The following is a 26,721-nucleotide window of genomic DNA, read 5'->3' on the forward strand; positions in this document are numbered from 1 at the left end:
TCTCCTCTTCCGGCCTCCCTGTTCCACTTTTATTTTCCCCTGCCCCATTTTTTTTCGCCTCTCTGAAAATTGAGCTCTCACGGAAATGACACCCAGGGCACGCATTCCGACTGTCTGACCCTAATTACGCCTGCAAAAACTACAGTGAACAAGATGGAAAAAAACCGATGATGTGAGATACCAATTTCTATAACCACACTAATAAAATCTTTCGCAAAATGTAGCCGTCACCGGCCCCTGATAGCTGGACTATTGTGTACTTAAAAGAGGCATACACAGTGGAAGTAGTAATCGGTTTTATTCCTGAGGAAGACGATTAAAGTAACTCTTGAAATGTTCCATGTTAATTCCCAATGGACGCGGCTGGAACGACGTGAATCTTTTACACGGCTATGAGATGAAGAGGTTGGCACATGAGTGACATTAGTGGCGGGCCGCATCAAACCAGTCAGAAGACTAATGACCAAAAAAAAAAAAAAAAAAAGAAAAGTTTATAAACATATTCTCGCCAGACTTACACGAAATGTAAATACACGTAATTTCCATGGAGAAATAACTCATTCTAATTGACCATTTATATATCCACGTAAACAGCTGTACCCCTCTTCAATATTCAAGTAGTTGTCAACGCAACTCTTCGAAACTGTAATTACAAAGTACCGCAAGTGAACTGTAACACTGACGTTACCAATAATATCGCAGATCGTGACAATGACACAGCCGCGTGGGATTAGCCAAGCGGTCTAAGGCGCTGCAGTCATGGACTGTGTGGCTGGTCCCGGCGGAGGTTCGAGTCCTCCCTCGGGCATGGGTGTGTGTATTTGTCCTTAGGATACTTTAGGCTAAGTAGTGTGTAAGCTTAGGGACTGATGACCTTAGCAGTTAAGTCCCATAAGATTTCACACACATTTGAACTTTTGAACATTTGACAATGACACAGAAATCTTGTGGTATTACTAGTTCATAAATAATGTGTTCAGCCACATGAAGACTGGTTTTGCAGTGCACTGCTTAGCTAGCGCCTGTTGTCTTAGAGGGACATCAAATTACCGAAATGGCTCAGGCGACTAATGATGAAATCCAAATTTAGTTTGAAATTCGTAATATAACATTAACCTATCCTTACCGGAGGTGCAAGTCATTTAAGGAGTCGGAATGCCATTAGAAAATTTGGTTACCAGGTAATACTATTTCAATATAGCTAAGATCTTTTCCACTTGATTCCCTTAAAGTGGTCATTAACCTATCCTTACCGGAGGTGCAAGTCATTTAAGGAGTCGGAATGCCATTAGAAAATTTGGTTACCAGGTAATACTATTTCAATATAGCTAAGATCTTTTCCACTTGATTCCCTTAAAGTGGTCAGAGTATCAGCCATGTCTCTTACTCGTTCTCACATAGTCTCGATCCGTCTCATTAGGCTGGACGGATCGTGTTGAAAATTGTTCAATTGCAGCACAATGATTTGGTTATGAAATAGAAAGAGGGTGTTCCCCCGTTAGCAGACGATAATTCCAATCATCAGGATAGATTCATGTTCGTCAGCTGATGATGATGAAGTACTTTCACTGAAATAAGGTCACTTTATCAGAGGCAAAGGATATTTTTGAGAAAAATCCTGCTTACTTAATATTTAATCACAAACGTTTACACGTCAAGTTTCGTTTTTATCACTGAAAATATAACATTGTTCTTTCAAGCAGCTACGGAAGAATCCATTAACATAATAACTACAGCAATTTCTTGTGAGGCAATGGCATGGTGCAAGTTTTTCAATCGGACTCCACTTTGGCGACTTGCTTGGCCCTGACCTGTCCTAGTTATCAAAACAGGGAAAGGGGACCTTCATTTTAACATCGAAACCGAACCACGTGTCGTTTCTGGTGACTCCTCACATGAGAAGTGACGGCTAGGTCCGGTAGAGATACAATCCCGCGACTTCTCGGTTCCCAAGCGCGACTCCCACTAGAGCTTGACGTCCGACCCTCGAGAATTTAAATTTTTTATTCGGTAGCAAACTTACTTTTAAAAACGCCTATCAGTGAAGCCGTAGTTGAAAATATAGTGCCATATTATTACTTTTTCATAAAACTGCATTATCTGTATGAATTCACTCTTTGACGCAGCGATCTTCTTAGGAAACTTACACTGAATATTAATTTACAAAATGTTCTGGTAGTAAATCACCAGCTATATTTCTATGAAATCCTTCATTTTCGAGTAACGAGGTTGAACACCGCAATATTTTATTACCTTTGAAAAGAAGGTGACAGGAGAAAGGGAAGTTGTATTTAACGCGCAGCTAAGAAGCTATGATGTCGCTGTCTAAAATGTGTTTTTCTTCAATATAATAAAAACGCAGTGCTTGTCTGCTGATGATGCAGTCAGCTCTTGGTGCACAGTTTTGGGAACGTTTTACGGTCACGTAATCGGGGCAAGGTAATGGGATTCAATATTTTATCTTTCATATAAGTTTTGTTCAATAGTGTGCCTTCAGCATCCAGCAAACATATATCTATGGGACCGAAAGCTCTCAAATTTCGTGGGATTCATGGCCTCTACAGTTGGAGCCACGACGAGAGCTGCACCAGGTGGTTGCCGTATAGCGCGCGCAGTTGCAGCGGCCTCTTGTCATCTCTCACAGTAGGCCACAACTGTCCCCTCGCCGGCGAAAGCGCCTGCGCTGCGAAATTGAATTCGCTGCCGTCGCTTCCTGCGCAGACTGGCAGACAGGTCCCGTTCCGACCAGTCGTGCGCCACAAATCGAGAACAACCTGTTTCTGGAAGCGTGGGCAGCGGAGACATACGGTCAGCACCCGTTCCCCGCGCGACGCGACGCCCCAAACAAAACGGCCGTGATGCGCATGCGTGGCTCCAAGCTCTGGAGGAATGTCGGGTCACGGCGGCGGAGGCCATCACTAGCTTTGTCTGCTCCTCGCCCATCGTATAACCAGGGCTCTTTCTTCGTGGCTACCCCTATTTAGCTTCGCAGTGTTCCCACACTCGCCCCTCTTGCGATAGCAGTAAGCGAGCTTTCAAGTAACTCTATCACTCAGTCAAACCAGTAGATATAAACAAAGCGTTGCGATTTATTTTATTCGAATCCTCGTATGTATTTTTAGTCATCTAGCAATACCATTAGTGCTGCACGACATCAGTAAGCAAGGTTAAAAGTCTTTTCATCCTGCACACAACTAGATCCAAAGTCATTTTCTTTCTACACAGGACCACAAAAACGTTGCAAGAACTCTACAAGTGATTCAGGGAAAACACGTAAAAATGAAATCAGGATGGTAGGACGAGGATTTGAGCCCTGCTTCTGCAAAAAAGAATGCCGTGTTACTTTATCCATCCCGGAGCTTGTAAAAGCGGTCGTTGAGGATTTTCGGTGAAGAACGCATCCAGTTACAAATACTTTTAAATAACGTTTTTATAACGCCGTAACCGGTTTCGGGCTCTCATGCCATTTTCAGGTGGCTAAGATTTCCATTGACATGAATGTGTACGTCAGCAACATACCGTCCGCTCCTGAACTGTGCAAGAGTATTTGAGTATTTTGCAGGGCACCCGTGACGATTTTTTCCAGAAAACAACTGTCTACGTTTTGCATTTCGGTGAAGTCGCGGAAGGCGAACATGCGTCATTGTTTTCGTCTAGGAGTCAAGGTGTGCGGGACAAACTTTACACATACTTTTCCCTTCTTCGAAACATTCAGGGGAATGTCTTAAACACGGAGAGTTTGCTCCTTTGTGGTTTGCGTCACAACGACTTTGGCACACTACGGTCTCAAGATCACCATTTAACACTGACCGCTCACAACTGACTGGTCGAATGGGCATTGATTGTTTAAAGTTGTTAGTTCAAAATGCCACCACGGCTACTGCGCTGACGTCGCTTATACGCAAGGTATAAAATCAGTCTCGGAACTTTTTGGACGGACGGTGCATTTTTGCTGAACGTAAATATGGAATATAGGTTCTAGTTTTGCTGTGTTTATAATGACTTTCATCTGTCACCTTTCTTTGTTCGGTGTTATTTCTTTTTAACAGTTATTAGTTCTTAGTGGACAATCTCTCGTCTTTTTGCTTGATATTTGTCTCGATAGAAAAGAATAACAGGTTTGCACACCTAGTGGCACTCTAAGGCATGTCTTTTTACTACATCGTGGAAAATGTACCACAGTGGCTTTTTCTGTATGAAAATCTTCCTAGGGAGACCCAAGGCGAATATTATTGTATGCCCGATATCTGTCTCCTAAGTATACGTACAGGAACAAGGACTGCTGATAGCACGAGGTGCTGGACAGAAGTTCGTATCAGTGGAAGTTTACGCCGTCTAAAGAAATGGTTATTAACTCAAGACTAGTTACGGTTTTCATGTAACCCATCACCAAGGGAATAACAGGTCGTTTGTTATGTTTGTCATAATAGTAATTAAAATAATATGCAGCGCTGGGAATTACTGCCACGTCCGTGCAAACAAAAGATAGAAGTTAAAAAGTATTATGAAAAAGGCGAAACAATGCTTTTTTCCCCCTCTCTGCCTTAGACGCGCATCTATGCTGGCTTTAGTCGTGGCGATGCACATTCCGTTTTTGAAATCGCGAAAGCAAGGGTCATCGCCATACTCTTGGTAAGTTTAATCTGGACAGGATGTTTTAATTCTTCCTTAACATACATTGGATAAGCCACTACACCATTTCTCGAACTGTGGCAGAAACAGAAATTCGGACGCTCCCAACCAGTCGCTTTACTTGAGAGATCTGGCAGCTGCAAAATACAGAGCTTCTCCTTTACACTTGTTGCACATGTTACCGAGGATACAACCTCGGTTGCGTGTAAGGCGTCCCCTAAGGGAGAGGTGGCGCGCTCGCGAAGTTCGGGACGCCCTCCTGCAGGAAGGCTGGGAAGTTGGGAGGAAGCCATCCGAATGCAAATGACGCGCCGGCTCCCAGTGAAGATTTAATTACAGCGGCGTGTAAAGAGCAGTGCGGAACAGTGATTGTGCGTGTAGCGCTGCTTTCTACGTGACGGGCCAGCCCGCCGCAGATAAACAAATGTTCATGCGCCGACAGTGTCCTGCCAGAGCGCTCCCATTAGGGAAATACAAATTATATCCCCCGACAGTCGTAATTGGGGCCGTGGCCAGAGTACCGCTGCTAATTGACAGCATGTGAACACGTTCGCTAATTACGCGTGATCGATGCTCACCTCCGCGGAGAATCCTTGTCTCCGTATGCCGCGCGCCTGCCCGCACTACGCATCCACCCTCGCTTCATCAACAAGTATAATTCCCCAAAGGCCGCTTAAATTAAACGCTGCCTATCGCTGCGGCTCCGCCAGCCATTGATAGGTCAGTCCTTTCAGTATCGCTGAACAGGTTGCACATGTAAACTTGCGTCGGGTCGAAGATTTCGAGCAGCAGACATTCTCAGTAAGGTAGACACAAGTCCACTAGAAAATACTTTTATTTTCTCATTATGAAATCATACTTTCGTGCTTCGGACTATTTCAGAGTTTTAAACGCCATTTACAATTATCTGTCAACATGTCCTTCACCCTGTAGCGGAGTGTGCGCAGATTTCAAACTTCCTGGCAGATTAAATTTGTGTGCCGGGCTGGGACTCGAACCTGGAACCTTTGCCTTTCGCGGGCAAGTGCTCTATCGACTAATCTAGCAAAACAAGACTCACAATCTGCCCTCACAGCTTTACTTCCGCCATCCTATCTTAAAGAGGATCAGTAACATTTTTCGCATACATCTTTGATCTGGCGTTGGAAGTGCGACGCACGGAATGGTACAGCTTGCAATGGTTAATGGGCGATTACCTTACTGCAAATCATTTCGCTACTAATGTACATAATGAATTTTGAAGTTCCATTTGATTCTGTCCATTATAATAATTACAAAATTCATCGAGAGAGTTCCAGATTGAGAATGATTCAACAGTTAAGTCACTAATAAACTACATCGTCTTACGGCTACATATTGTTTTGCTCAAATTTTTGAGCAAAAGCTTTCGTCCACTCTCCACTGTTCTTTAAAATATTTCGTGCTCCTTAAGATAGCCGGCCGCTGTGACCGAGCGGTTCTGGGTACTTCAGTCCGGAACCGCACTGCTGCTAGGGTCGCAGGTTCGAATCCTGCCTCGGCCATGAGTGTGTCTGATGTCCTTAGCTTAGTTAGGTTTTAGTAGTTCTAAGTCTAGGGGACTGATGACCTCAGATGTTAAGTCCCATAGTGCTTAGAGCCATTTTGAACCTGAAGATGGGCAATGTAACTTCATCATCTGCCCCCAGAAGTGAATTGTGTAAGTTGGGTTGCCTATCTTAAGGAGCACGAAATATTTTTCTGGGTCAATATCATTTTGCTCACGCTGTAGTGGCGGTGTTCTCAGGCTCTGTCATGGAGATGCTCAGCACTGCAAGGGAACAATCTGGTGTTAGTAAACACTTCCCTCCGAAATTTTGTCTCATTTGTCAACACAACGCAACTTTTATTTATTCAACATCCGAACTCTGCGACTTGCCAAAACCTGCCCTTACCACCAACACACGAACTCCACGACTAGCAGCAAACTTGTGTTTTTCTACTGACCACTCCGCGCAACACGACAGTAGGCCATATTGAAGGTGTAGCAATGTTAAGCTATTGCAGTGTCAACTACTATTTCATTTGTATTAAAAACCTTATAAAAATGTGAAATTACTGTGTTAAACATCCTAAGTGACAGAAACAAAATGAGAATGTGCTAGATAAAAGAAAGTATATAATAACGTATTCATTCGCAAATAATTTTATTCAGAAAATATTGTTAAGCTAGAGATAGCAATTGAAGGAAACACATTTCAGTAGGTTCAATCTGTCCATTTCACGATTTTATCGGTGCGTAGTTTTTCCTCTGGATGAATATTAATTTTTGGTATGGAACTGGAGCCGAACTATTTAGCCGGATGTAAGAATCTGTTGATACCCTTCGCAGGTACTCACAAAAATGTAAGTGTTGGGATGATTCGATAAACACAAAGCGTTAATACAAGAATGAAAACTCTCATATGCACTTGTCGTTCTCAAAAGGCAGAGGACACTTCTTTCCCTATATAGGGTGCGGAAAAACAATTTCACCAAAAGTGTGGTGCAGAAAGACAGCGTCAAAGGAATTTGAGTATAGAAATTAGGGATTGCAGTTGCATATCTTCAGCTCTACGGGAACGTCATTGAAATCTGACAAATGGACGTTTCTGCTCAGAATGAACCGTAATTCACAGAAAACGTATACGGAAAAAAATTTGGTTAGCTAATCGTAGCGATGGGAACAAGAAAAAGTTAAAGCATCAAATATACGTGTATCGTATTCAGCTGACGTACCATACAGTACTTATTTAGAAATGAAAACAATCATGTGTCTGTATCATGTTTCAGAATGTCCTAAAACGTTCAAAATAAATGAAAAATGAGTATGCTCTCGTACACAGACTTGCGACCACTTAATTAACGTAAGAACGTTTTGACAAATGTTCAAACTGATCACCGTTCTCACGTTGCCATGGCATCATAAATATTCAACTGCGATCTCTAGTTCCTGTATTCAAATTCCTTCGTTTAACCACGTCTTTCGTCCCTACACTTTTGGTGAAATTGTTTTTCTGCGCCCTGCACATGTACACGCTCTTCTACCTGAAGGGTAAGTTGCAGGATTGCTTCCTCGACCTTTTCTGAATTGCACCGAGCGAGGTGGCGCAGTGGTTAGCACACTGGACTCGCATTCGGGAGGACGACGGTTCAATCCCGTCTCCAGCTATCCTGATTTAGGTTTTCCGTGATTTCCCTAAATCGTTTCAGGCAAATGCCGGGATGGTTCCTTTCAAAGGGCACGGCCGATTTCCTTCCCTAACCCGACCTTGCGCTCCGTCTCTAATGACCTCGTTGTCGACGGGACGTTAAACACTAACCACCACCACCACCACCACCACCTGAATTGCAGAGCTCTTGTCGGCCCGCGCTGATTTTGCGGCTCGCACAACCACGTATTACAATTTTTCTCATGGTGCCAAACGAGAGCACAGTAAACAGAACAATGCTTCAGTAAGAGCTGACATGGAGCAGGTGCACAGCTCTGAAAGGTTCGAATGTAAGTGCCCTCAAAAAATGGCTCTGAGTACTATGGGACTTAACTGCTGAGGTCATCATTCCCTAGAACGTAGAACTACTTAAACCTAACTAACCTAAGGACATCACACACGTCCATGGCCGGCCGGAGTGGCCGGGCGGTTCTAGGCGCTACAGTCTGGTACCGCGTGACCGCTACGGTCGCAGGTTCGAATCCTGCCTCGGACATGGATGTGTGTGGTGTCCTTAGGTTAGTTAGGTTTAAGTAGTTCTAAGTTCTAGGGGACTGATGACCTCAGCAGTTAAATCCCATAGTACTCAGAGCCATTTGAACCATTTTTGAACACAACCTGCGACCGTAGCGGTTGCGCGGTTCCAGACTGTAGCGCCTAGAACCGTCCACTCCTGCCGGCCTAAGTGCCCTCATTCTGAAATAAAGGACGACGACGACACTGCCCGGAATACACACGACTTCTTCTCTCACCTTATGAGCGAACAAACTACAATAAACTTAGTTGCTCTAGAAACCAAGGGTGCACGTCGTATCTTCTCCGCTCTCAAGTGCAGTTGGGAGGCTAGTGAATTGCTGCCAATTTTTGCGCGGCCTTGGCAGGCCATCATCACGAGCTCGTTACTGTGGGCGCGGTCGCTATCCATCTCGGCATTAACGACTGTCGGCTGTCTTGAGCAGTCCCCCCCTCCCTTCTCTCTCTCTCTCTGTCGTTCTCGTTTCGTTCTCGCTCTCTTTCTCATGTCCGGCAGTAGCGGCTAATATCCTCTCCTAGGGAGATTTACCGCCGCGTCCGCAGCGGCCGCGTGTTCCGGTGTGGCGAGCACGATAATAAAAGAGCGCGCGCCGCCGCTCCACCGCGCCGCCAGGTCGGTCTGCCGGCCGTGGCGAGCAGCAGTAGTCTTCCCCTCGGGGCGCCAATCGAACCTGTCGACTGCAACACGCGGCCGCTCCGAGTCCGCTGTCACTTTCCCCGCGCCCGCTGGAAGAAGACAGGTGGGCCTCCACTCACTGGTCAGGGCATCCGTGCCTCCTTCCTTACTCCACCACCCCTCCCCCCCCCCCCAGACATTTGTAATAAATGGATGCTGCCTCGGCGACCCATCCAGTCCCGGTCGGTTCTTGCGTGCCACGGGAAACCGGCCGAGCTAGCTTCTGCCCCGTCTAACGAAGCTTGATCTGGCCGCCCAACAGAAGTCTGTCCAGGCCGCTCGCTACGTTTTCTACCTCTTGCTGGACGAGCGTCGCCGCTGCGACTGGCCGAGGCACGCCTATCGCTTACCTCGGAATGAAGAGGCGGTCTGATGGCACGCCATCAATCGCTTAGATTTGTTACGAGCCTGCAGCTGCGTGCTACACGGTTCGGAGAATACAACTAATTTATACTGAAGCCGGCACAGTCGCACTTGTCGATCTGTTTCTCACAGTGATTTTTCTTCTTACTCCGTTGGTCTACTGTTTTGACTCCTCAGCGGACAGCAAAGAGCCAACTGGCGAACTGGTTTTGCGCTATTCTCCCATACTTCGTTTCTCTTTCGCTGGTCGCACTACGTAAGTTTCTCAGTTTTCGTATTTCCTTAGTGCTGTGACACTTCTCGTTGTCAGTATGTTCACCGTGTCCATCTCCTCAAATTAAAGACATTGTATGAGTAAACTGCTTCAGAGGAACTTTAACCTATGCCTCCAATTTCCAATTTCCTTCATATGTTTTAAGCGTGAACAATCCCTTGGAGAGGAGAAGTGTCTATTAAAAACCTAGGTTACTTACTTCGGAATTCCAGTTGTAAAGTAATAAGACGTACTAAGAACGTGATCGTGGCCTTGTCAGAGGAAAAAAATCGTTCAAATGGCGCTGAACACTATAGGACTTAACATCTGAAGTCACCAGTCCCCTAGACTTATAACTACTTGAACCTAACTAACCAAAGGACATCACACACATCCATGCCCGAGGCAGGATTCGAACCTGCGACCGTAGCAGCAGCGCGGTTCCGGACTGAAGCGCCTACAAACGCTGGGCCACAGCGGCCGGCCTTGTCAATGGAAAGCTGTGTAGTGTGGGTCCTTACCAGACAGGATTGAAAAAGTTCAAAGAAGGGCAGCAACTTTTGTATTATCAACCTCAAATTATTGTTATTTTGAATCATTCTTTGTAAATGTTGTAGATAAAACAAAAGGAAAGAAAACTGTAAAAAGATGAAAAACCAAAATTGTAAGATGTACGACCTGTTTTAAACATTAGGTAACAGGTCTATAATTTGGCAATAAATAAAAATAAAATAAAATTATCATGAAATAGGGGAGAGAGTGACACTGAAATGATGCAGGATTTGTGGGGACATCATTGAAACAAAGGCATTATTCGTGGAGGTGAAATCTTCTCATGAAATTCCAATCACCAACTTTCTCTTCCGAATGCGAAAATATTTTGTTAACACCAACATACATAGGGAGAAACGCTCACCACGATAAAATAAGGGAAATCAGAGCTCATACGGAAATATATAGGTGTTTGTCCTTTCCGCGCTCTATACGAGATTGGAACAATAGAGAATTGTGAAGATGATTCGATGAACCCTCTGCCAGGTACTTCAATGTGATTTGCAGAGTATCCATGTAGATGTAGATGGAAATACCCTATTATTTTGCTAGAGTAATAGGAGACCAACATCTTAAACCTTGCGACACTTCAGCTTATAATATACAATAAATATATGACCAGTAGTGCTGTTCGATTTAAATGACCGTGATAGGGAAAGTAGATTAAAGAATAACAGTCTTAACTACGGTGCATCAATGCGGATTAATCACGCTTCATTTACTTGCACGTTTTTCATTCAGTAACGCCACATTTTCGGTTTTCATACACACTGGGTCATATTTTTCAGTGCAGTAAAAATGTATGCTAGTAACGGTTAGACGTTTAAAGGTTTATCAGAAATGTCTTGTTATGCAGTACTGACAAGTTTCGCAGCAACCTATCTGTTAACCTATTAACAGTGACAGACGTATAATACGAAAACGGAACAGAAAGACTACAACGCTTTTCATTACAAGTACGTTTTATGTCTTCGGAGTCGATTTCTCAGGGTCTAGAATACAGTTTGCGTCACAGGAATTGGATGATGACCATTTGCAGCCACTCTTGATCTACCGCACTCCTTTCCCGAGGAAATAGACGGCCGCCATTGATTACGTACCATTCTTTCTGATTTGTTTCAAAATACCAAGTTGGCTGAAGTTTTTTTGCGTGACGTAAGACGTTCACCAGCTCTAAATAAAAGTAAACTCCGACAATTCCAGCTTTTGAATTTCTTTTACACCGAATCACACACTCTCGCCGAGAAGGCTCCGTACAATTACAGTACAGTTGAAACCTTGGCAGAGCTAATAAACTCATCTTTTTATGAATAGCTGTTTTCCTCTTTTATGACCTCCCTTTCAAAACATTTCGGGAATGGAAATATTTTACCTTCAGTGCAAAAATTCACGACGCGTTGACGTTTTAGCACAGTCGTAATTAGAATGAAAATTAGCACTTGTTACTACAGCGATTTATTCTGGCAAGGGGAAGCAGCAGATAGAATGTGAACGGACACTTTAGTTATATTATCATATGTCTGTAACACCGCTAGCGGTTATTCACAAAGCTATAATACAACAGGACGCCGAAAACTATGGATTTATTTGTACTGCCATACGTTGTTAACTGGGAGACAAGCCAACAGTTCTGTGATTCGAGAGGAGACTGCCACGGTTCCCTTCACTGTGCTTACATAGCACATATCGTGAATATGCGAGCAAAGAGATGCTATATCAGTGGAACACCACACGTATAACGAGGAGAGACCTCTTTGTTCACTCCTTTAAATTACAAGAGGTGAATTCCGAGATTTTTCCTAAAAGAAACATTCTTATTGTCATAAATCGTTAATTAAGGTAAGCTAGGACTTACTGGTGAAATAAAAATATTCAATCTTATAAATCCGAAAAAGTCCAGTATGTTTCTTTTGGCTAACAAATACAAGTTTTGCATCTCCTAAATGAATAGCACTACGAGATTTTTCCGAAGTGCTACCTGACTGTATACTTCAGGCGTATTCGGTTTATAAATTGAATCGGTCATGGAAGAATGCACTAGTTTGATATTGTCAACCAGGAATCACATTCACTCCTTTTCGTTTACGAATCTGCAACTGTCATTATTCACTAAACATAGATGTCTAAGATGTTTATATCCGTGTGGAGAGCGCGAAGTAGCCGAATAAGGAGATGATGACTCACGCAGACAATCGCTGAGCACATCTCCTTAGCGACGCGTAGCACTATCGTACATCATAAGACGCCTCCTCGCGATACCTTAAGCCCTTTAATCGCCCCATCGCTGGCAGCTACCATCGTACGAAACCGGCGCTAAAAACAGCGCACGGGCAGTTTCTCGTGTACCGCGCACTGTCCGACGGTCCTCTTTATGTTTCTCGTAATAGGCTGTTTTCATCACATTACTGCTCGAAACCCCAATTTAATAATGGCAATAAATTATAGTTATCTTCATTTCGCTGCATTCCTGGGTGCTGTTAATTAAAACGCTTGTTCGAAGCTAAGCAATTTTTCCTTCTTTTGTTCGATGCTCTGGACGCGAGCGTACATCTTGATTGAAAGATGAAACACCTCTCAGACTTTCCAAGCCTCTTCTTTTTTGAAGTTTGTTCCTTCGTGATTCACTGAGAAAAAGAACTAATCTCGCTTTCGTGAGTGATATGATTAATGTAGTGGATCTCTGTCGCGTTATCTGAGACAGTAAACTTCCCTTAACAATACACACCGGTAGATCGATAGTGAGCTCGCTTCTGCTGATGCTTCCATTCTTTTCCTTCTGCTCTCCCTCCCCTTCTTTTTTTTTTCTCATCCCACCCACAAAAGTTTTCTCCTTTTTCCCAGTCGATGGTACGCTAATTAATGACTGAGACGCGCATTAACATTCTTGTTGTTTGTGTTTTAATCATGGGAAGCAGGGAATTAGAGGTCGGCGGAGCGCCAGCTTTTTACGGCAGTATCTGTACATCTGAGGAACCTGCCCATCTATCCCCCCTCCCCGCCCCCCTCTCATGCCTGTCGAAGCGTGACGAGTATTCCGGTACTCACGGCTGACGCACTACATTGTACGATGCTCGCGCTCCCAGCCAAGATCTGCTGAAGTAACGGAAGGAGCTGGAGCAAATCAAGAGATTCTTTGTCCTGATTTGACTGTAGTTTTGTGCATTCTGTGGAGCCGTATAAGTGCAGCTCTATTCTATCGATTATTTCACACATTTCACCTCTTCGCATTCTACACTCGATTTTTTACTTATGTATATTAACTAATAAAGCAGTTAAGGTACGATATAATAGCTTCAGTAAGTAGGACGTAACAGGAAATAGAATGAAACAACTTTAGGTATACAGCACTGTCTTTCTTCGTTTATTATTCTACACTCTTTTGAAAGAACAATCCTTCAGAGTGTCTGCGTCACTGATTACATTTTCAGATACCATTCCTCAAGTTGATTCCAAAAGTTGTACCGAGAAGTTACAGAGTATTTTGCTGAATGTGACGCAACGTACCATCACACAAATTGTGTCCGAAATGACTGCTGTGGGTTTCTTAGTCAGTAAGATCAGTTGTCTTATCTCCTGTATGTAAGCTAGTGCCTTTGCAAGTAAGGAACATTTGGGGCGGTGATTGCGATTCATTTACTTTCGAAGCATCCTCAGTGGCTGTCTTCCGGCAGTTTTTGTTGCATCTGACATGACAGAGAAACGATTGTGCAAGTGGTATGAAAGCCTATTGGAATACACCATCGCCCCAAAAACACGTTCAGAAAGCCACAGATGCGAAAAATGACAGCAAAAAACATCATTAGCGACGCTTCAACAATAAATGAAGCGCAACACATATCACTAATATTTAAAAGTCTTATTTGATTGGAATAGAGGACCTTACATAAGAGAAAATCACAATTAAGTAATTACACTTTTTAACAGATCTTTCGTTAAGGGTTGTCCCTAATCATACCTTACAAATTAGAAATAGTTTTGTTAATAATACGCTTCCCTCAGACACAATATTTTTATCTATCGCGTTTATTCCAAAGCATTTGACTTACGGCTGTACAAAGCATATTACATTATTTGAAGTGCAAGTGCAGATGCAGAAGTTTTTCATCGATGCAGAAAAGGGACATTTCGTCGTCAAATGGTGATACACTAAACGTAACAGCCAAAAATGTCAATGAAGTATTTGAGATTGGGGATGCAGCTCCGCACCCCGTTGGGTTAGGTCGTGAGAAAAAATTTGTGATTGAAGACAGTGTATTAAAGCATTCACAAAAAAGTCCTACATACTGCATTAAAAAAAATGTTCAAATCTGTGTGAAATCTTATGGGACTTAACTGCTAAGGTCATCAGTCCCTAAGCTTACACACTACTTAACCTAAATTATCCTAAGGACAAACACACACGCCCATGCCCGAGGGAGGACTCGAACTTCCGCCGGACCATCCGCACAGTCCATGACTGCAGTGCCTAAGACCGCTCGGCTAATCCCGCGCGGCTACTGAATTTCTTAACATGGGGTGGACGCTCAGCTGATTAAAAATTTGGACGGTAGTGATTTCACAGGTCCCTCTTGTTATTTCTTCTGATAATTTTCCTCCACTGGTAAATGTCGGTATACGCTGAAGCTGCTGGCATAAAAGCATTGTACGTCAGGTTCTCAGACTTCAGTAAGGCAAAGTTAAGCCGGAAAGGCAATAATAGTGTTAAACCAGTGCGATGCTGTTCTCTCTGGTTTGGAGACTGACTTATTTCAGTACCTCTTCGGACTCCACATCTAGCTGCCATGTTGCACTAATGTGTTAGTGAACAAGGAATTATCGCGTGTTTCGCAGCAGTAAGAATGTAGCAGTATCGTTTCTCAGACGGGAAAGCGTTTTTTTCTGGGCTGGCGAATCCATTGAGTAAAGCGGAGTGTTATGGTGGACGCGTTTGCAGATCAGTGGAGGGAAAGTGCGATAGGTATCCGGGCGTAACGGCTCCACCGCCAGCCACGGCCGGGCGCCAACGATGGCCGGCTTACTCAACCGTCCCCTCTAGCGTTGCGCAAACTGCGGCAGACATTTGTTGTAGCGCCTCTGCGCGCTCCTGTCTCACCAAAAAATGAATCCTGCCAATTTCTCTATTTGTGGAACTGTGGAAGCAAATTCTCACGCCGGCACGTAGCCTGTTCAAGGGCTCACGTGCACATTTCTGCTTGCAGTATAACCGCTCAAAGTTTCAGCCAGTTTTGGAGGTGCTTAGTTCTACTACCCAGAGATTCCCTGTGGCTTTCAGGTGTGGCACTGCTGATAATGTGTTGAGAAAGTAGTTTAGTGTTTGCTTTGCTGATTTGCAGCCACGCGGAGGGTGCAGTTTATTTTCTTCAACCTTTTTCCTTCAGCATTGGTTGCTGTCTTTCGGAGAATATGGTTACAGTCGAATTTTTCCATAGGTGTTAATTTCAAGCATCCAGTAACTACACATGAGTAGCCATTAAGGACCAGTTGTATTTGCTTGCATGGGCGATTTATCGGATAAGCTCGGCAGCAATAACTGGTCGTTCGTTGATAGTGCTGTTGTCTACGTTGAAGTATTGTCGTCGGTTTGTCGTAAGGAAATACAGATTTTTGGTGGAATATATACTTAATTTAACGGATTACACTTCTCGTTTAATGTGAGAAGAATATTAATTACGGGTTTAACTTCCCATCGATGACGAGGTCATTAGAGATAGCGACCACGTCCGGACTGAGGAAGGATAGGTAATGAAATCGGCTATGTGCTGCATTTGAAATGCGATTTCGGAAAACCTTGGGAAAATTTAGATAGCTAGAATTTGAAACTTTGTCTTCTCGAATTCGAGTCCAGTGTCTTACCATTGCGCATTTAATCTCGGTTTTAAATGTGGGAAACTGCAAGATACTCCGGACAACACAGCGAAATAACGGGATATTTACGGTTTCAAGATTAGTGGTAAATTTCTGAGGCCGGTAACGTCGTTAAATAATTGGGGGAGGTAGGGGGGTAAATATTAAGAAGTAATGAGAAATGAGACGAGCACTTAAAAATTAACCTCCAAAAAATAGCTGTGAAATTTAGAAAATGGTATACCAGAATGTGTAAACATAATTGTGTTGGAGGTTCGTGACACTCCCGCACCCCACCCCACCACCACCGTTGTATCCATGCCTGGCCTGGTAAAGATCAGATAATAAGAAACAATTATCAGTAATCGGTAGAACGATGGTAGAATGCATTTCCTTCCAATTGTCCCCATGAGAACCAAACTCTTCTACAACTAGCTTTTTGTGTGAGTTTCCCCCAGATTACTAGCGGCAAACTGTGTTTCTAGAGATTTATCGTTGATGATCAGGTTCTAAGTATCCTCTACTACGTGCCAGCAGAGTAGCAAGTTACGTAATAACTTTCTGTGCGTCTTCTTCGTAGTTTAATTCTTAAAAGTCCGTTTGTGTTTTTATGTTTCAAATGTGTTTTTGTAGCTATGAAATGCGGACTCGCACATTCTGTAACACAGTTGTCATTTCCTTGGAATGGCCAGCTAAACAGCTCTGTAAGGCGTCAGTCTCCACGTGTCAGGAGGGTAGCATGTTCCGCTTTCTCTGTGTGCTTTTCCAGTGCACTTCTTAAGTTGGTAGTGCTGCGATGGATAGGGTGTGTTCATACTCTGTACGAACGAAGGAGGAGCTCGCCTCACTTTGCGAACAGCAGAAAGACACTTTTGGCTACGGTCAGCCGTCTTGAGGGTGCTGACTCAGGGTGCAGCGGTGAAACAAAGCGGCGGTTCCTGTGGCCGATAGCGGTGTCCACAAAGTGAATGGCTAGCCAGAAGAAAAGTTCACACCGTGCAAAAGCCGTTGTAAGCGTACACAAACAGTCCTGGAAGCGATCCGAATCGAAAGAGTGAACAGAGGCAGGGTCAGTCACTCTGCTATTCAATAGTGCGTATTGAAGACATCAGTGCAATAGCGGGACTAAGGGACAAGTGCCGTGTCACGGTATTTACAGGCACTCTATCGTCAGTGGGCGGGCCCGCGTGAGGGGTCTCCAACTGCGGCAGCGCCCTCCGTAAGAGTGAGTTGCAGCCGTGGTAGGATGCCCACTCTCTGACTTTTCCTCCACACTGATACTGGGGCTGAGCGGGTATTCCGAATCATTGTCGGATACTAAATTTTCGTGTGAGATTTCGATGTATGATACTCCTTGCATATGACGATGTAGACGAGCAGGGTTCATGACCGCACAGGACACGCCTACTCTCAGCGGAGGAGTACAGTAAAAGGGAAATGAAATGATTGTGTAGCACTGATGGCCCGGAGGCCCCATCCGGGGAAGTTCGGCCGTCGGGTTGCAAGTCTACTATCAGGTAACACCACGTTGGGCGACTTGCTTGTCGCCGGCCGCGGTGGCCGAGCGGTTCCTAGCGCTTCAGTCCGGAGCCGCGCTGCTGCTACGGTCGCAGGTTCGAATCCTGCCTCGGCCATGGATGTGTGTGATGTCCTTAGGTTAGTTAAGTTTAAGTAGTTCTAAGTTCTAGGGGACTGATGATCTCCGATGTTAAGTCCCATAGTGTTCAAAGCCATTTGATTTTGACTTGCTTGTCGGTGAAGATGAGAAATGGAAGAAGAGCCAACACCGTGTTACTAGTAGAGGCCTAAATTCACGCGTTTTAGCTCACGCAGGCTGGCGTGAAGAGGGAAGAACTATACTGACGTGAGATCTGAAACATGACAAGGAATTAGATTTCAGAAAGCGGACGTAATCAGTTTGGTACTTAACTTTAATCCATTAATGATGAACGTCGCTCTTGACGGTACATGATTCACAATATTATATGTTCAGAATACATTCTCATACATAGTAACTGAATATGGCGCCTTGCTAGGTCGTAGCAAATGACGCAGCTGAAGGCTATGCTAAACTGTCGTCTCTGCAAATGAGAGCACGCCGGCCGAAGTGGCCGTGCGGTTAAAGGCGCTGCAGTCTGGAACCGCAAGACCGCTACGGTCGCAGGTTCGAATCCTGCCTCGGGCATGGATGTTTGTGATCTCCTTAGGCTGGCTCTGAGCACTATGGGACTCAACTGCTGAGGTCATTAGTCCCCTAGAACTTAGAACTAGTTAAACCTAACTAACCTAAGGACATCACAAACATCCATGCCCGAGGCAGGATTCGAACCTGCGACCGTAGCGGTCTCGCGGTTCCAGACTGCAGCGCCTTTAACCGCACGGCCACTTCGGCCGGCTGATCTCCTTAGGTTTGTTAGGTTTAACTAGTTCTAAGTTCTAGGGGAGTAATGACCTCAGCAGTTGAGTCCCATAGTGCTCACAGCCATTTGAACCATTTTTGCAAATGAGAGCGAATGTAGTCAGTGAACCATCGCTAGCAAAATCGGCTGTACAACTGGGGCTAGTGCTTAGGGAGTCTCTCTAGACTAGACCTGCCGTGTGGCGGCGCTCGGTCTGCAATCACTGATAGTGGCGACACGCGGGTCCGACGTATACTAACGGACCGCGGCTGATTTAAAGGCTACCACCTAGCAAGTGTGGTGTCTGGCGGTGACACCACAAGAACAGCACAACATCCAGTCCACGAGCTGAGAAAACCTCTAACCCGGCCGGAATTCGAACCCTGGCCCGCTTCACGGTAGGCAAACACGTTACGACTCAGCTACGCACCCGGACAGGAGCACAGTCAGATTGTACGACTGTAGAGGTGACACGGTAGTGGGCGACCGTCTTTACGGAAAGCACCAGGAGACGTGCAGAGCCACGGCTCGAAAAGTGCGGTGCAGGTCGCGGCGGAAAGGCGAGCTCGTAGAGACGTCCGGCAGGGAGCGGTGGTTTTTTGTCGGCTGGGCCGCGGGCACAAGTAGGGCAGCGGGGACAATGAGGAAGGTGGCAGCGGCTCATAAAGCGGTAGGGACACGCCGACGCCGCTATAAGGAAGCCAGCTCGGCGAGCGCGCCGACTTGGGCGGCCGTGGACCGACCGTGGGAAAACTGTGCGGCCGCGATCTGGATCGGGGCAAAGGTGGCGCCCGGCGCGGCGCGGCCCGTTACAGGACACGCCCCGCCCGGCTGCAGCCACGGCTGCACTCGCCGCACCTGCGTTAATGCACTCTCGCCTGGCTGGCTGGCTGTCCTTCGCGCTGCTCCGCTGAGGAACTGCGGACGTCTCGAGGCAGACGCTGCCGCGCTGCTGATGCTGCCTGGCCCTGAGCCACTCTACCAGCGAACGGGCGGGACTAGCAGCCAGTGCCCGTGTTTTTCTTGTCTTCCGGAAGTCTTCGATACATTCCCTCGCGTTAGTTCAAATGGTTCAAATGGCTCTGAGCACTATGGGACTTGACATCTGTGGTCATCGGTCCCCTAGAACTTAGAACTACTTAAACCTAACTAACCTAAGGACATCACACACATCCATGCCTGAGGCAGGATTCGTAGCGGTCACGCGGTTCCTGAGTGAATCGCCTAGAACCGCACGGCCACACCGGCCGGCCCTTGCGTTAGTCTAGTAAGCAAAATACGCACGTATGGAGTATGCGAACACGTATGCGATTGGATTAGAGACTTCCTAACGTAAAGCTGTCCCCATCTCAAAGATTGCTCTTAACACCACTGTGCTTTGCTAGTCATCACACCGCTTTCATCAGAACTTCAAGGTAACTTTCCCACACAGTTATAGAGGGATCTACAGCTGAACGTACGCTGGAAACCATGCCATAGCATTGTTCCAGATTAACAAACAATGTAAGAAGCGAATGAAGTGATAATGACAGATAGAAATCTTACCACTGACCCCGATCGAATCCGTGACTTATGGAACCGTGGTGTGGCACTTCATGATTGTGCCAGCAGGAAACTACTACTTCTACAAGAATTATGGAGGATTATTGTCATAAGCGAAGATAGAATAGCCGGCCGGTGTGGCCGAGCGGTTCTAGGCGCTTGAGTCTGGAACCGCGCGACCGCTACGGAAGCAGGTTCGAATCCTGCCTCGGGCATGGATGTGTGTGATGTCCTTAGGTTAGTTAGGTATAAGTAGTTCTAAGTTCTAGGGTTACTGATGACCTAATATGTACCCAAGATAAGATGTATCGTGGAGAGAGGCTTAATTCCGAGATTCCATGTTCCACAAGGGGTCAAGAAACATACAATTTACTCCAATCTTGGCTATGGCTATGACACTAAATTTATAGACATTCCATCTCACAGAGAATAGCAACGCCAGTCATTCTTCTTTCGTCCCATCCGCAAATGAAAGAGGGAAGGTTGTAAGCAATAGTGATAGATTTTCTATCCTGTGCCACACATCTTTAAGTTAATTACGAATCACAGATGTAGTTGTATAAGTAGCGCTGAGATACAGGGGAAGATTGAAACCTGGTGAGTTTGTTACCGCTTCATGAAACAACTAAGTGGTCTGCTCATTTTCGTTGTGTATTGCTCGTAACTATGGTTACCGTACATACTCTTTATTGGTAACTTTAACCGGTGTGTTAGACCATACGGCGAAATGTATTATTGTTGTTGTATATTGATGGATGGATATGACAGTTAAGGACACGCAAGAATATCGTCGTTCGACCCTAAGAACGTTAAAAAAGAGGTGTATGACATCTCTGTGAAACTTGCAGAAAGCATTTCTGTGACACAAATTTTTAGTGCTGATGGAGAAGGGCAACTGTATAAATTTGAGGGAGGAAATCCTGGTGTGGGAATTACAGAGTCGAAAGTACCACTTGCTTTCCGTGTAACTCATTATATTTCACTTGCACTAGTCCTGTACTTGCCAGTAGCTTCCTTCCTCTACAGTCTGCTCAGAGCATTACATTGATCAGCCAGAACATTATGACCACCGAGCTACCACCGATATAAACTCGTCCGGGTGATGGCAGTGTCACCTGGCGAGGAATGACTACTCGTCAGTCACAGCCACGGTACATGTAGCAGCGTGCTGTCCGTGTGTAGAATGGGGAAGGCGCGTGATCTATCTGAGTTTGGACGAGGGCAGATTGTGACGGCCCGGAGGCTCGGCAGGAGCATTTCTGAAACTGAACGACTTGTCGAGTGTTCGATAAGTGCAGTGGTGAGGGTGTTCAATACGTGAATACAGGAGGTGTGCGTTTGGACGGCCACCCCTCATTACAGGTATCGGGCGTCGTAGACTGGTAAAACAGGACAGGCGGCGAACTGTGGTGGAACTAAAATGAGACTGTAAGTGTGTCTGAACACACAATGCACCGGACACTCATAACGATGGGGCCTCGCAGCTAACGACCCATACATGTGCCCTGTTAACGCCAAAACATCGCCAACTACGACTGAAGTGGGAGCGTGACAATCGGCACCGGATGTTGGCGCAGTTGCCGAACGTTGCATGGTCTGATGAATCCCGATACATTCTTCATCACGTCAGTCGGACGGTGCGAATCCGTTGTCTTCCAGGGGAACAGCTACTTGACATCTATAATACAGGATGGAGACAAGCTGACGGCGGCTCCATTATGTTCTGAGGAACTTTCACGTGGACATCCATGGGTCCAGTAAAGCCTGTGCAAGGCACGATGACGAGTAATGAGTATCGTACACAGGTTGCAGACCACGTGCATCTGTTCATGACGACCATGTTTCCCGAGAACAGTGGCATTGTTCAGCAAGATAATACGGCATGTCACAAGGGCAGGAGTTTGATGGAGTGGTTCGAGGAACACAGCGGCGAGTTCCGGTTGATGTGTTGTCCCCCCAACTCGCCAGATCTGAACCCGACCGAACACATCTTGGATGTGATTGAACGTGGCGTCGGAGCTCATCGCCCCCTCTCCGCGGACTTTACGGGAATTAGGTGACGTGTATGCTGATGTAGTGCCAGCTCCCTCCATCACCCTACCAAGGCATCATTGCGTCCATGCCACGACGCGTCCCCGCTGTCAGCCGTGCCAAAGGTGAACATACTGGCTATTAGGTAGGTGGTCATAATCTTCTGGCTGATCAGTGTATTATGTTAATTGCTTTTCTATATGGATGAGTAAGGTAATGTACAGTTCAGGTATTATTTTGCATATTATTTGGGCAGGTTAGCACTGTGTTGTAGCAAATGGGTTCACAATAACTAATAATCTTTTTTCCTGCACGATAGATTACTGTTATACTCACGATCAAAATTTCTGTAATAAATAGGTGCAGGTCCTACATTTTGTGGTAAATAGCTTATATGAGAGGAAAACTGTGATTAAAACGCTAATACGAGATGTTATCCGCGCTGTGAAGCGACCGTGGCAGCGTTTCGTGGGGACTGACTATCTGGAAGCGCACCTGGAACTGGCAGGAGGTTCACGTGGGGAGGGCACCGAAGAGCACGGATTGAGGGGCGAAAGCGGCCTATAATGAAGACGCAGTGCACAAGTGTTATAATCACACAGATTGGGACCGGGCCGGTCGAATGAGTGTTTTTAGGGGGCCGCGTACTTCCACACCGAAGTAAACCACATATAATCAAGGCCGGGCCCGGGAGGACGGCCCGGGGGGTAAATCACGGGGCTCTCCGGAATTAATGACATCTGTAATGACTAGGCGGCCGCGGTGTCCCGCGCACCCGCGCAGCGAGACCAACAAAAGACGGCGTGTCGTCCGCTGCGCGCTTCGCACGCACGGCTCCGACTGCTCGCCCGCCGGCGGGCTTACCGCTCCGTGAGGGGCGGGCTCAGCAGCGGTTACACCTGCAGGAACAGAATAAGCAAGCGCGGTGCGGGAATAATGGATTAACTTACGTTATCATAAATAAAATTAAATAAATACATCAGCTGTACGTAGTAATGGCTTATTAGTGGTTTCGGAGCGAATGCTCTAATGCCTATCGGTCATCTACATTTAGGTTTTCCCCTATTTCCCTAAATCTCTTACGGAAAATGCCAGGACGGTTCCTTTGAGAGCACCCAGTCGATGTCTTTCCCCTTTCTCCCCTCGATCCCAGCTCGTGTTTCGTGTTTCGTCTCTAGTCATTTCGTGGTCGACTGTATGTTAAGCTTTAACTTTCTTTCCCTCCTTCCATCGTCTACTCCGGAACAAGTCGTATGTTAGAGAAGATTTATTGATAAAAAAGTGTAAGGGGCATAGTTCTTGCCAAGAGTCAGTGAGTCGTGAAACAAAATTTCAATGCGCCTGAGTACTACAGATTTACCTCTTGAGTTTCCTGTGCAGCATGTCGTTCTTAACACCAATATAAACGAAAATAACACCAGAGGAAGAAAGGAAGGAAACTTGGAGTAATCGAGGACCTCACAGTCGGTATTTTGTACATCACGACAAGGTAACAATGAAGCACAGGAATATTGTGTGCACGTACATATGAGGGTTATATATTACTAGTAAAGCAGTCACTTCCCTGTAATATTGTTTTGCAGGAGCGCATAGATTGTATATTTTCCAGTGGAAGATACTTCATGATGGCAAGACGCAGTCGTTTACTGATAAGTAAGCGGAAAGGAGACGTAAATCTTACTGTAGCACCTAGTAACAGTACCAGTGAACGCCTGCTGAATTTCCTTTACAACGTTCGTTCTTTGTTCCCACTTCGTAAGTGGCGATGTACAACACTGATAGCAGGAGGGAAGATTAAGAGTCTCATTCCTCGTCGACATCCAGGTTCTTAGAGACGCAGACCTACATCGGTCAGGGTAGAAAATCGATCGTGTCTTACTCAAAAGAACTAACCTAGTAATCGCTATTGCTTGAATCTATTTAGGGTAATTGATGATTAGGTCCCATACTCCGAGGAGCGTAGGGAACGATGCGGGAGACCCGCACCGCCAACTAGGCAAGGTCGTAACGGAGGTGGTTTACCATTGCCTTCCTCCGACCGTAATGGGGATGAATGATGATGATGAAGACAACACAACATTCAGTCATCCCGAGGCAGGGAAAATCCCTGACCCCGCTAGGAATCGAACCCCCTTACTTACAGGAACTATAATTCTGGGTACCTGCTCTGGTAATCGAAACTCTTTCCTGATTGCGAGGCAAGGGGCACCTTCTCATTCTGTGACAAGGTTGAATATTTCACGACTTCACGAATCCAAACAATGTCCAACAGACGTATTGAGCTACAGATAAATAAAGTTACGTAAGTAATATTCCTGTTAAGAAATCTACTATTCTGAAATAACGGCAGAAAATGAGGAACATATGTATATGTCGGATAGTTTTATTCGTTTATTTTTCAACCTCCGACCGGTCGCGAAATTTAGGCACACACAACGAGCTGCAGACTAGAGCAGGGAAATCACAGGACGCTGCCTTATGTGGCGAGGGTATTGGGAAGATTGTACCACGCTACAACAAATGTCTACGTCGGAGCGGCGACTATGCAGAGAAGTACCTGTAAGGTGTAACTAAATGTTCCAAATAAAATGTTTCTGATTTTCACTGTGGTTTCCATTTCGTGGCCAATTTGATGTTACAAACAGAAAAAAAAATAGTCCTTGTACCTGTACAGCAGAGAGGTGGAAATACGCATTAGTCTCGGGATCTTTCAGTCGGCACAACAACATTGCCGAAATGCTCAACAAACTCCTATGGCAGACGCTACAGGAGAGATGTACATCACGGAGAGGTTTACTATCGAAATTACGAGAGAATACGTTTCGGGAAGATTCAGGGACATATTACTTCCTCTCATATAGTCTCGCGAAATGACAACAGCTATAAACGATAGAAATTGGACCTAATATGAAGGTTTACCAACACTCGTCGTTCAGGAATGGAGAAGGAGGGGGGATATGATAGCGGCACCAAAGGTGTCCTCTGGCCTGCGGAATATAGATGTAGATCGTGCCCTGGTTCTCCGCATCGGTAGCCACCGACAAAGTTACGGGAGCATTCTGTAAACAATACCATTCATGGCAATGATGAGTAATGTAGCCTGGTTGTCAGATTGTAATTACAGAAGTGCAGTTTTTTACCCTTGACATACCCATACACCCTTTTCCTGATGCTTAGTTCGTGCTCCATCTCTGTTAATAGTCGGTGAGCAAATGGGCTACCTCCAGATATCCAGCGAGCTGTGGTAGTTTCTGCGTGGGTGTGAACACGGTCGCTGGCCCTGGACATCGTCATCGTGTGTACGACCGCCATTCGACACCCCGGTGGGAGTGTCTCGCGTATCGCCGCCGCCAGATACTACGGCCGCCGGACATGTACTACGCACGTGCGCCGCCCGCCGCTCCGATAAGAACGCACAGCTGTACGCGCCGCTCTCACGCTCTACTGTTTTTTTCGATGTAAACAGTCCCAGCCAGACACGATAAATCGTTCGCGCCTGCTCTTGTACAGTGCAGTGTATGCCCGGCACTGCACAAGTCCTACTGTCAGGAGAGCGGTGGCACCAGATGTGCAGGTGATACACTCACAAGCAGATCAGAAAATAAATAAACCGATAAGTAAACAATAGCGATGCAGATCCTGGGAGATGAACGGGCAGTCAATTACACAGCGAGTTGCACTTATTGTTTGTGCCTTGTATGTATCCCCAATATTTACCACCAACGCAAAATATTGGAACTGAGTTTTTGCAAAAATGGTACAACGCAAATTTGCGAACATTTTCTTGTATGATTGCAAGGAAGGAAGGAAGGAAGGAGGTTTGGGGTTTAACATCCCATCGACAGTGTGGTCATTATAGAGCAGAAGCTCAGGTTGGGGAAGAAAATTCATCTTGTACATCTCAAAGGGATCAGCCTGGTATTTGTCTTAACCCGTTTGGGGAACCCCACGGAAAATCTCAAACTGGATGGCCGGAAGGTGAGTTGTACCTCTTTCCTCCCAAACGCCGTATGACTGAAATTGTAACTTTAACGTCTCTACCGAAATGTTGAAGTAACGAAAAATAGCTAAATGGAATGCCGTTCCCACGGCATTGAGAGTTGATAAAATCTATAGTAACGCATAACTGACGGCATAAGTCAGGAAAACGTGATCTCCGTTCTGTTAATCATATCGAAACAGGTCACTGTCATTTAAAAAAAAAACTGTTATCCAGATGGTGTTTTTCATTCATTATGGCTACAATATTTGTTGATGTTCACAGGGAAACTATTTGTAAGTAGAGAAATGTCCTGAATATGAAGGCTAAACCTATCGGATCTCTGCAGTTTATGCCTGGTTCACGTGACAATTGAATTGAACTTGCAATTTGTTGTTTTCTCGTAGACGTTCCAGTGTCATCACTAATAAGCTTTACATCGATGTACCCCTGTAACCTAAAATTTTCGAATTGCGTAACAGTGCGTCTTTCCATTAGCAAAACATTATTTGTTCATCGTCTTGACTGGTAAAAAAATATTACGAATGTTAATGATGCAAACGTATACCCGTGAACATCCATAGCCGGCCGCGGTGGTCTCGCGGTTCTAGGCGCGCAGTCCGGAACCGTGCGACTGCTACGGTCGCAGGTTCGAATCCTGCCTCGGGCATGGATGTGTGTGATGTCCTTAGGTTAGTTAGGTTTAA

General features: G+C 45.5%; 1 protein-coding gene across 1 annotated transcript in view; it reads left to right on the forward strand.

Annotated features, from left to right (window-relative positions):
• Positions 1–26,721, forward strand: part of LOC126259203 (protein jagged-1b) — a 591,182-nt gene that overhangs the window by 190,512 nt on the left and 373,949 nt on the right. The gene's annotated exons all lie outside the window — the stretch shown is intronic.

The sequence above is a fragment of the Schistocerca nitens genome, chromosome 5 (assembly GCF_023898315.1).
Source record: "Schistocerca nitens isolate TAMUIC-IGC-003100 chromosome 5, iqSchNite1.1, whole genome shotgun sequence".
NCBI lineage: Eukaryota > Metazoa > Arthropoda > Insecta > Orthoptera > Acrididae > Schistocerca > Schistocerca nitens.